The sequence below is a fragment of the Adiantum capillus-veneris genome, chromosome 10 (genome assembly GCF_014529385.1).
Source record: "Adiantum capillus-veneris isolate H3 chromosome 10, ASM1452938v2, whole genome shotgun sequence".
Lineage (NCBI taxonomy): Eukaryota > Viridiplantae > Streptophyta > Polypodiopsida > Polypodiales > Pteridaceae > Adiantum > Adiantum capillus-veneris.
This window is the reverse complement of record NC_140940.1, coordinates 32,186,301-32,198,209: the sequence shown is the minus strand read 5'-3', so window position 1 is coordinate 32,198,209 and position 11,909 is coordinate 32,186,301. Positions and strand designations below refer to the sequence as shown.

Below are 11,909 nucleotides of genomic sequence, written 5' to 3'. Positions count from 1 at the left end.
TATGTTTGAGCAACTTATTTCTGTAGGTGAAGTCATTTCAGACAGTTCCCTTGTGCAAACTGTCCTTGATGCCTTACCAGACTTTTGCTAGTACTTGGAGACTTATGACCCAAGGAAATATTGAAGTTGTCAAGTTTGATGTGTTATGCACATTGCTGTTGCAAGAGTCACTTTCCAGAAAAAACTGGACTAGATAGTGTGCAGTTGAATAGGATTTTCTTGCTTCTGAAAGAAAGGGTGGTAACAGCAATGTAGCCACTTCTTATGGTTCTGCTGTGAGTGGCAAAACTTTTGTTCCCAATGCTTCTGCTGGCAGCACTTCGTCTGGAAATTCTGGTGATAAGGGCAAAAAGAAGATGCCTTGCCATTATTGTAAAGCTAATGATCACTTGATCAAGCAGTGTCCTAAGTTGAAGGCCAAAGAGGTAAGAAGAAAGAGGGTGGTTCCACTGCAAATGATGGTTCCACTACAAGCACAGCCATTGTTGAGTCTTCTGTCAAAGGAGACTGTGATGCTGATGTTGATGTAGAATGGGCTTTTAGTGCAGACTACACTTACAATCCTGTTGTCCATGATGCATGCATGTCAGTTGCTGCAGATTCACATGTGTGATATTTCGATAGTGGTGCTACAAAGCACATTACCTCACATCATGAATTGTTCACCTCTCTCGAGTCTGTCCCTCATGGGAATTCAGTCACTTGTGCCAACAATGCCTCTTATCCGGTTCAGGGAGTTGAAAAGATTCTGCTTACTGCTGCAAATGGAAATTCTTTCACACTTTTTGATACACTTTATGTACCTGGATCAAGATGAATCTTTTATCTGTATCTACACTTGCTAGACTTGGACTTGTAGTCAAATTTGTGGATAATAGATATACAGTTCATGATCTCACTTTTGGTGATGAAATTGTTGCATCTGGGCTTTTGTTTCGTGGGCTGTATAAGCTCACTTTTGTATGACAAGTGTGGACAAAATTTTGCAAATGCAGTTGAAGATTCAAGGGCTCCTTCAGACGCAAAACTTTGGCATGCACGTTTTGGTCATCTGAATTTTGCCAGTTTGTTGCGTTTGCAGAAATCTGATATGGTTGCTTCTTTGCCGCCTCTTGAAGCACCTGTCAAACATGTTTGTGAAGGCTGTATTTTGGGTAAGATGGAGCGTTCGAAGTTTCCAAAGGATGGTTCAATTAGGGCCACATGCACCTTGCAGCTTGTGTATATGATGTTTGTGGGCCCATGCAAACTCCGTCCTTGGGCAACTACCTTTACTTCGTGATTTTCATTGATGATTACTCCATGCATACATGGGTATTTCCGCTTAAAGCAAAATCCGAAGTTTTTATGTGCTTCAAACAATCTCTGGCTATGGCAGAAAATGTCTTGAAATGTACTATGGGCACCCTCCGTTCCGGTGGAGGGGGAGTATATGTCTCATGCATTTAATGTATTTCTGGCTGGACGTGGGATAAAACACCAATGTACAGTGCTTTATACACCTCAGCAAAATGGTGTTGCTGAGAGGAAAAACAGGTCACTTATTCAAAAATGGCACGATGTATGGTCAAAAGTCAAGCTTTACCGCATTCTTTTTGGCTTGAGGCCATCATGTGTGCCACTTATGTACTAAACAGGTTTCCTACGAAAGATTTTCAGTCTATTACTCCATATGAAGCATGGCATGATAGAAAGCCTTCTATTGATCACATGAGTGTTTTTGGCTGTTTGGCATATGCTTTGGTGCCACAAACACAGCGTAGAAAATTGGATGATAAGGCTGTCAAATGTATTTTTGTTGGTTATAGTGTTGAAAGCAAAGATTACAGGTTGTATCATCCGCAAACAAAGCGTATTCTGGTTTCACGGGATGTAGTGTTTGTGGAAGATTCTGTTCAGCCCTTGCTGTCATGTACTAGAGATAGTAATGTAAGCTCACAGGACATTTATGACACTTTGTTGCCTCTTCTCAGTGGTGGAAATACGAATATAAATTCCAATGAGTCAAATGTACAGCCTATGGGGGTTTCTGAAAATGTTACAGATCAGCCTATTACTGATGCAGATGTACATGATGTACTTGATGAGGAAAGGGCTGAAAATGAGTAGGCTAGAGGTATGCCAAAATGGCTGGTGCATACATTGTGTGACAGTAAATTGGATGCACCTTTGTCTAGTCGTACTCGTTCAGGCTCTCACCAGGCATCTTATGCATTAGATTGTTATCCTTTGGCTGTGTCTAACTTACATGATGTTGAGGAACCTCTGTCTTTTGATGAAGCATAGAATTCCAAAAATTGGATGGCTGCCATGCAATCAGAATATGATGCACTTATAGAAAATGACACATGAACTTTATGTGATTTGCCTCTTGGAAAAAATGCCATTGGTACGAAGTGGGTTTACAAGTTGAAACGCAAGCCGGATGGTGAGATCGATCTCCATAATGCTCGACTTGTTGCAAAGGGTTATGCACAGCAAAAAGGCATAGATTATGAAGAGACTTTTGCTCCCACTTGTCGTATGACTACTAAGCGTTTTCTATGTGCATTGGCAGCTCATTTTGGTTGGGATGTACATCAATCAGACATTGTTACTGCTTTTTGAATAGTGACATATTTGAGGAAGTTTATGTAACACAACCTCGCAGTTTTGTCAAGAAAGGACAAGAGAACAAAGTGTGCACATGTACGAAGGCTTTGTATGGGTTGAAGCAATCTCCTCGTCCTTGGTATGAGAAAGTTGACACTCATTTGGTCAAACAAGATTTGCTTAACATTCCAACAAAAAGCACATTGTATGTAAAGTGTGAGGGTGATGTACTTCTCATTGTGGTTCTTTATGTAGGATATTTGCTGATCACTGGACCAAATGATTGACATATTGCTGAATTTAAGGCTGATTTGAATGCTACTTTGAAGATGAAAGATTTGGGGTTGTTGCATCATTACTTGGGTAAACGGTTTAAGCAGTGTGATGGTGGTATTGCCTCTTGTGTCAGAAAAGTTACATAGAGACATTGCTATGTAAGTTTGGACTTGAGGATTGCAAACCTATTGCCACTCCCATGGAAACAGGTTTGAAATTGAGTCTTCATGACGCTGGTGATCGTGCTGATGTCACTCTTTACCAAACTGCTGTTGGATGCCTCATTTATGTATGCAACACGAGGCCAGATATTCAATTTGCAGTATCACAGGTCAGCAAATTTATGCATAGCTAGGGTCTAAGCATTGGCAGGCTGTCAAGAGGATTTTTCGCTACCTTAATGGCACTTTACATCTTGGCTTGTTTTATCCCAAGGGAGGATCATTGCCGCTAGACTTACATGCTTTTTCGGACTCAGATTGGGCTGGTTGTTTTGACACGCAAGTGTCCACAAGTGGTTTCTATTTCATGCTTGGCAGTTCATGTATATCATGGTTGAGCAAGAAGCAACCTACTGTGGACACTTCGAGTTGTGAGGTTGAGTACAAGGTAGTCTTCATAGCTATGGTTGAGTGTGTATGGCTCAGACGCCTTATGGTTGATTTGGGTGTTGGACAGGACACTGCCAACACTATCTACACTGATAGTCGGAGCGTATTGGCAGTTGCGAGGAACCCAATTTTTCATGCTCGCACAAAGCACATTGAGGTGCATTACCACTATGTCAAGGAGAGGCTCTTAGCAGGAGAGATCAGCTTGGCTTATGTGCCAACACAGGACAACCTTGCAGATCTTCTCACAAAGGCATTGTCTCGTGAGAAGCTCAAAGCTTTGGGCCTACTCCCCTTTGTGGACTGATCATGTCCTCAAGGCATGGCACTTCCCTTTAATCATGTGCCAGCTCTAGTTCGCCGCATCACCCAGGGGGGATTTGTTACCATATACATGTGGTAGTGATGCTAGGACCGTCGGGGCATTTTTTCCCTCTTTAGGAGGTTCTTTCCCCCATGCATTGTATATACGCCCATCACTCTAGGGCTATCTATCTTTCAATTGCACATTAAGTAATACACTCTCATTTGTGTGCCTTGAGCTTCCTTCGTCTTCTCCAAGCTGTGTGTGTTTCTCTGCAACCCTAATTCCAACAACAAAAACAACCAGTCACCCCCCAACACGCACGCATGCGCATGCACATACACATACACACGCTTTGTCACTTCATTAGGCTATGATTGTTTCATCTAGCCACATACACACTTACACTCGTGCTACTAATGCATCAGATGGTTATTTTGTCTTCTGAATGATTACCTTGAGTCACCTTTTTCTGTGGAATACTATCATGATATTTTTCACAACTATTCCCTATATTTAATATATCACTCTTGTGCCTCTGTAGCGCTATCACTTTAACCTGACCTTAGATCTTTGCTGGTTGTGGTTGTGGCTTTAACACTCGTCACTTTTATATCTGGTATACTAGCTAATAATTCCTCCGATAATCAGTCGACCCTACACTTAGATACTCTTGTCTCAAGTCTTAATAGCAATATCATATGACTTGAAAATATCCAATGGAGAACTACCCTTTTGATGCTTTTAAAGACCCTAACTATCACACACACACACACAATTGTCACTATTGTAATGGCTTACTCATAGATCAATGTCCCCAACTATTCATGTACCACTTATAAGATACTCTAGTTAAATTAGTACTTTGTCAAATTGCCACCCAAATTGGTCTATCACCTCTTTTTCTCAAGGGCTAGTATCCTATTGATAGAATAACTAATGATCTAGGAAGTTTTTTTCTCTCTGTCCCCTAGCAGGTAACACTCCCCTTGTGATATCTTAATAGCTACATTTCTTTACTCAAATTTTCCTCCCTTTACCCTTTGGGTGCCTTGAAATATAAATTAGTAACGGAGTATCACCTTTTTTGACATGATCTATCCCCTATAATAACTTGATCACTTAAACTAGTGGTGGTAAATAGGACCCAAAAGAAGGGGGGACTACATTTTTTCCTCCCTATATTCTTTGGTTGCCTTCAAATTTAACTCCTCTCCTAACCCGAATAAAACCCCTTCGAGGTGATTTTACAACGTATGGATCTTGATGATTAGAAACTAAACTAAATCCTGAGTATATTTAGCACCCATGGGAACTTACCCTGAATAATTGGACATATCTTAAAAACATAATTGAATAGTCCAATGACAAAGTTCGATGCACCTAGTGACAATTGTAATGTCACACATACAGACAACCTAAGATTCATGATGTTTAAATTGGTGTAGATCTCTCTCTCTCTCTCTCTCTCTCCTCTCTCTCTCTCTCTCTCTCTCTGGGGTCAAATAGATCTTTTGAGGTCTCTTTGGATTATCCCTCTGATATCAAAACCTTCTCCTATTAAGCCTCTAACATCCACTACGAAGTTCTCTTGACATGGATCAGGTACCTTCTCTATCCTTCGAGCTCACTGGCTAACTAACATTTAAAGCCTTATTAGTGTGCCAAAGCGATGCTATCTGGTTTATGCAGTGGTGAGGTTCAAAGATGAGGTTGTGGCTACAAAGAAATGCATCCATGTGGCCCTAATTTATCCTTATTATTATTATTATTATTATTATTATTATTATTAATTATTATTATTATTTTATATATATATATATATATATATATATATATATATATATATATAATATAAGATTTGTGATTATGTGCATAAGTGAATAAAATACAACAAAAATGATATGCACTCATTTACGCTTTACTCCCCACTAGATTGGGCGACAGCCTTCGGTCGCCTCTCTGTCTCTTCGCACGCGACTCTCTCTCTCTCTCTCTCTCTCAACGCATTGAGTGCCTTGGTTGTAGGCCACACTGGCCAAGAGATAGTCGGAGGATTCTCATGCCGCCACACGTGATCGAGGGGGGGCCACAATCCCTCCCCACTTTATAGTAGTACAAAAATCTGAGGATGTGGGTGCTCTATAGGACATTTTTGGCTTTCTAAAAAAAACCCTTAGTGTTGGGGTGGGTTAGGGGAGCTTTCATAGTTTTCAGTGCATGATAAAGACTTACCTTTCATTTCACATCCTGTCTTTACTTTTCTTTGCATTCTATTGTTTTAGAATGCTAGGCATGATAAAGACTTACCTTTCATTTCACATCCTGTCTTTACTTTTCTTTGCATTCTATTGTTTTAGAATGCTAGACAGCATTTACTTTCTCCGCATCCTTGAAAATAACTTTAGAGATCAAAACATTAAACAAAATATTCAAAGGAGTTTGATTTTATGATGCATCTTCCAAAAAGTCCTTTTTGTCTAAGTGACAAGTTTCCTCCTTATACAAATACAAAATGAAAATACTATTAGAAATTTTTAAATTTATAAAATATTCGAATTATTTTCTAGTATATTTTATTGGATTTTTCTCCTTTGCCATCCTTTGCAACTGACTGATCTCATTTTCAATCGCCTTAAGTCTAATCTCATACACATCTTTCTCAAACACTGAAGTATTGATAGACAATTCTCTCATTTGAGGATCTTTTAAAAAAAGCACTTCACTAAATTATTTAATTATGTTCTATGCTTATTTAAAAGCATTAAAATATTCTTTTGTTTTGATTTTTAATGTGTCTTTTCATTTTACTTCCTTTTTGTTTTATTCTGTTTCAAAATACTAATGTGCAATATGTTCCATTTACCTTATTATTGGAGCTCTTTCATAATATATAAGCCATTTATTTTAGAAAGCCATCATGATGCTTTCGCTTGTTTATTATGTGTAGAATTGAATAAAATACAACAAAAATGATATGCACTATCCGAATCCCTCCCTACTTTATAATAGCATAGGTAGATAAGTCTCATCCACCCTTAACTTCAGCAAACCTAGGTGCCTCTTCAAAATTTTTTTTATGGAACAAGGCGTTTGGGGACAAATGTTGGCACTACCTTTCACTTCGATTGAGAGAGAGAGAGAGAGAGAGAGAGAGGGAAGAGGGGGGGGGGGGGGGGGGGGGGGAGACTATAGATTAAAGAAAATTATATCTTACAAGATTTGAAAGTGCACCATTGTGCAAATTGTACAAGGACCGGAACTCCCTCAACATAACCATACCTTTCTTCAGAAAGGCAAAAGGACAGGCCACTCATTTCTCTCACAAGATTTCTCGCCCTCAGAGTTGTGACTTGTAACCCTCTTTTCTCACACACACACACAGGCCCAGACACACGTCCTCCCTCTATCTCTCTCTCTCTCTCTCTCTCCTGCGGCCCTTGTGAGTTTCGCACAAGTTCTTGCCATCTTGACATTGATGCATGTTAGCTTTTAACATGGAGGCAGACTCCAGGCAGACAGGCGTCTGCACCAACCATGGAACCCGTACACGTGGAAAGATTTAAAGCAAATGACCTCTCATTCCAAATTCCCTCTCTCTCTCTCTCTCTCTCTCTCTCTCTCTCTCACACACACACACACACACTTAGTCATGTGGCAATAATTTACAGGCTTTTATCAAACCGCAAACAATTGCCCCCGGCAAAAAAGCAAGCGAGAAAGTTGAGAGCCCCGATAGAGAGAGAGAGAGAGAGAGAGAGAGAGGGGTGGCGTTTCATTCAGCGCCCATTCCTCTGACCTCGACAGCTGGTACTAGGCAGCCTGTAGAGAGTTTCTGCAAGAAGAAAATTGGTCTCTCGATTGCATTCTTTGTTAGAAGAGCACAGCTACGCAAGGATTATTAACCAATAGAGGGGAACGGTGAACCTCTACAAGAAGATACATACATATGATCAAAATTGCTCGCAAACAACAAAAGGATTATCCGTGATTTACAAGCAGATAAAACAAAGTACATGAGCCACACCAAGACATCTGAATGCCGGGCGCAGAATGCTGCTCAGAATCCGAGGACGGGTTTTCACGTACACAGTCCCCACATCAACACCATTCCATTGTGGGCTCAAGAAAAGGCCCAAATCCTTTCAAAACATAATGTAAGACAAGAGCAAAAGATGGGTGGGTGGCAAAATCATTGCCAAACCTAGACAAGCCCAAAATAAGAATAATTGTCACTTGATGATAACCCTTGTATAAAGCCTTTAATTCTTTACATTTTGTCCCCAATATGAAGTTATTGACTGGAGTAAACCACTGGCTACTTCATTATTTCCACTTGATTATGCAGAAGAAACCGCCAGTGACTTTTAACTCATGGAAGAAGAATCTCACTTACAAGAAAGAATAGAAATCAAGAGAGAATAAGCATGCATGCATTGTCGTCAGTATCAATCGGCAGGATCGTTGATAGCGTCAGAGTTCCCCTGGCACATAGAGGATTGATTGCACAGAGTCAGCATGTACAAAGCTAGTCATCATGAGCTCGAAAGAGAAAACACCTCATGACAGCCCTCTACGGAGATGTTATGATGGGACGGCACCATTAATGGTGCTCGCGGTACGCTCTCGCCGATGTGTCGCCAATGCCAGCGGTCCTCTCCGTCAGCCACCTCCACAAAATGCCTTGGCAACCAGACTTTGCCTTCCATCTTCCTCCTCTTAGCAAGGTCCCTTTGCCTTTCCTCAATCTCATGCTTCGCTTGCCGGGCCACATCCCAGTCTTTTCTGACAATGCCTCCCATCACCGTTCGCCATACAAGCAACGACTCTGATGCCTCTACCTCCTCCTGCACAACATCCATCCATGTCCCCCTCAGAAATATTATCAAGAGAAATGTCACTCTTGTGACAAGGATTCAAAATCATTAAACCTTTTTGCTCCGTAGAGTTGGTGCCTTGAGGTCAGTAAGGGCAGCTTGGGCATCGAGCAAAACAGAACTCTCCTCTGTTTTCATGTTCTTCGCCACAACGGTTCTGGACAAAATAGTGTTTTTGAACAAGATGACCATTAAGATGATCAAAATCCAAACTGAATTTGTAAACCACTTTCTGTGTGCATGTCAGACAGAGATAGTTGTAAACAAAATATGCACAATTACAACCAATTCTGCATCCAAAACCTCTCTAATTAACAATGTACACACATGCATCCATGCACCGACTGTGGCAACATCATCTTTTATCCATAACTTTGTCCCGTAGGTCAATCATAGGCGCTCTAAACGGTAAAGAGAGGGACTCACTTGTTCCAAGCACCGCTGATTTCATATAGAGTTGCACCATTAGAGGTATCCCAGACCTTGCCTGACACTTGGCCAATAATCCCTCGCAATCCGAACAGGTGCTTCCCCTTGAATGAGAGAGTGGCCTCCAGTCTAGAGGAGCTACACTTGATGGATGAGCTGCCTACCCACTCCGTGCCCGGCGCAGGGAAAAGCCGGATTAGGAGCTTGGGGCTTGTCGTTTCATATACCTCTTGATGCGAATCAAGCCACAATGTTCTCTTCCCATATATTGTTCCTTCCACCTTATTGCCTGCCAAATAAAAAGTCACACTTAGCTTCTTCTCTCTATACTCTGCATTTTAACAGCGGCAAAATGCAGATGCATCTTTTGCTGAGGCCATCTCTCACCGTAAAAGCGTGGGCATGTAGAATGCCCCCACCAATTCATTTATCCTTTTTCCATACATCCTGCATAGAGGGCTTTATAAGGGTGATTGATACCATAGAGACCACCTCAGTAATCATTGCATAAAGATCAGCTTTGCCTCATTTGCAAGCATGGCTACATTAATGCGGTAATTAGCACACCGATACGATGGCCCACCAGCCCACGAACCCGATTACGACCTTATAAGACAAGATCAACCATAGCCTAACAACAAAATTGTACAAAAAGAATGGGTAAAACATGAATGCCAGTACCTGTTCTAAGAGGACATTGAGGTGACCAACTGAGACATGGTGAGTTTCACCAAGGATAGGGTTGAAGGGAACCTGGCCAAAAGGGACGAGCCGGCACGTAGAGATGTGCCAGGCGATGACACGTAGGAATCGGTCCAAGGGATTGGGACCCAAAGCACATGCCCCGACCAAGTCCTGACCGCAGCAGTACATTGTTTCGCCATAGCTCTGCAACTGACTCTTGGGCAAGTTGAGTTGCACAGGGACCTGCTCCCACTTTCAAAGATCCTTCAAAAACCATCCCATGGCACATCCAAACCTACTAGCTTGCAACAATTGCAACTAACGACGGCGTCAATATGTGACAGTCTAATCGTCGAAGCGCATTTCCAAGCTCCCAAGGAGAAAAATACACACACATTGTGAGCAATAGAGAGAGAGAGAGAGAGAGAGAGAACATTTCCAAGCTCCCAAGAAGAAACATGGGAGTTACAAACCCAACAAAAGGAAATTACCCAGCCATGAAAGCTTACTTGGAATCTGGTCAGGTCGGAGCCGGGCATCATGCTCTTGAGAACCTCCAGGACCCGCGCGAGCGGGCTCTTCTGCTTCTCACTTTGGTTCTCCGGCTTTGGGTCAAGGGAGAGAGGAGGGGTGAATACCAGCTCCTGATCATCCAGAAAGTCCATTTGCAGCAGGAGTCGGTAATCAAGCTCTGACGTGATACAGTAGGCGTCAAAGACGGAGTGGGCAGCTCAGCAGGAGCCCGTCGACTCGGACGGGGAACAAGCGCGTGTGTGGCCCCGGTGTGGTGTGAGAGAGAGAGAGAGAGAGAGAGAGAGAGAGAGTGTGTGTGTGTGTGTGTGTGTGAGTGAGAGAGAGAGAGAGATAGGGAGAGAGGAGAGAAGTGAGACAGGCTACAGCAGCTTTTGGATACGAGTTCGCGGTGCTGCAGTGGCAATGTGAGAGAGAGATAGGAGAGAGAAGGCCAGAGCGAGAACGCGGCCTTTGGGTTCCCCGGCTAGTATTTTATTGTGTGTGCAGCGGCCAAAGCATTGTATGCAAAGAGTTTATTGCATCGCCTCACGTAGGCAATATGGTTGGAATGGAAGAGGAGTTGGTAGCTGCATGCAATCGAGAGCGCGTGTTTGATCTTTAAGGGCGGCATGGGTATTCAAACCTCCCTCTCCTCCTCTCTCTCTCTCCCTCCGCTACTATCGTCTCTCTCTCTCTCCTTCCCCTCCTGGCCCTCCACAGTCCACTAGCCTATATCCCACTGCCCTCCTTGAGTCTCGACTCTCTCTCTCTCTCTCTCTCTCTCTCTCTCTCTCGGCCCCCCTCCATCTCTGTCTCTCTCTCTCTCCACTCCCCTCTTGACTCTTTTAAACACTCTCTTAATTTTAGTCAACTCCTTTTGACACGGTGAACTCCTTCGTTATCATCCATAAGAGCCCCTTCCCGCCAAGTGCTTGCTAAGGCTCCAAGCTCTACAAAGCACGTTTGATATCATGGTCTCACCAAGCACCTAAACTGCAGGGAGTAGCTACTAGCTTGCACTGCATGCACTATAAAGAAGAAGTGCCTCAAGGAAAAACTCCACCAAGCACCTAAACTGCAGGGAGTAGCTACTAGCTTGCACTGCATGCACTATAAAGAAGAAGTGCCTCAAGGAAAAACTTTGCAGCACATAGAGCAGCTCGCGAGGAAAATTAACTATAAGGTTCCTACACGCTTCAATCCATAACGCCTAAAGTTTTATTGATTTTTTATCTTAACAGAACCGAGGGCCCTACCAATACAGTGTTGAGTCAAAACTCAAAACTCTAAAAAATGCTCCTAACACTAAGACACACGACATCAAGAGAGAGAGAGTGAGGGACGAAGGGAGGGAAAGAACACAACGTCTATACTTGTCACCTCGTTGGTGTACCCACGCTCATGTACAACTTAGCCATGGCTGCTTTCATATCAGTTAAGCTTCGTTGTTGCTACTTTCATAAGATTCGCCATGTGTGAGTTACATTTGGGCATGTAAGTTGTTGAAGGATTTGAACCATTGTGTCTTCCTCCACATTGCATTGCATGAAATCTTCAGATCTCGATTCCCTCCATTCACATTTGCTAGTTTGCCAATTGCATGCAGTCCATCGATGTCGTAAG

General features: G+C 42.5%; 1 pseudogene across 1 annotated transcript; it reads right to left on the bottom strand.

Annotated features, from left to right (window-relative positions):
* Nucleotides 1-8,003: 8,003 nt before the first annotated feature.
* On the bottom strand, nt 8,004-10,978 carry LOC147448655 (oxysterol-binding protein-related protein 4B-like; annotated as a pseudogene). Its single transcript, XR_015189376.1, has 6 exons — nt 10,283-10,978; nt 9,757-10,016; nt 9,477-9,548; nt 9,087-9,378; nt 8,715-8,817; nt 8,004-8,630 (listed from the first exon to the last, which is right to left on the bottom strand). The product of XR_015189376.1 is annotated as an oxysterol-binding protein-related protein 4B-like (transcript).
* Nucleotides 10,979-11,909: the final 931 nt, after the last annotated feature.